We start from the raw sequence: 276 nt of genomic DNA on the forward strand, positions 1-276 counted from the left end.
ATAAATTATGTAGGAAAGACAGTGTCATGTAATGTCTCTAACAAGACAGTGAGAAATAGCCATTTCTTCGACATTAATGGTCATAAGGTGATACAAGTCATTTTCTTTTATATCTTTCATTTTTTTTTCTGGATGGGGGGGGGGGGGGTCAAAATTGGTCTAAAATGAATGTGATACTACTGTACAACCATTTATGTTCTTCAAGTTTAGGCCAATAGTTCTTTAAAAAAGCTTGTCTGCATAATACAGTGTACACTATTGTGTAGTAATGATAAT

The sequence above is a fragment of the Diadema antillarum genome, unplaced genomic scaffold, assembly GCF_040938485.1.
Source record: "Diadema antillarum isolate AM-2024a unplaced genomic scaffold, OU_Dant_1.0 scf00000071, whole genome shotgun sequence".
In the NCBI taxonomy this organism is placed as follows: Eukaryota; Metazoa; Echinodermata; class Echinoidea; order Diadematoida; family Diadematidae; genus Diadema; species Diadema antillarum.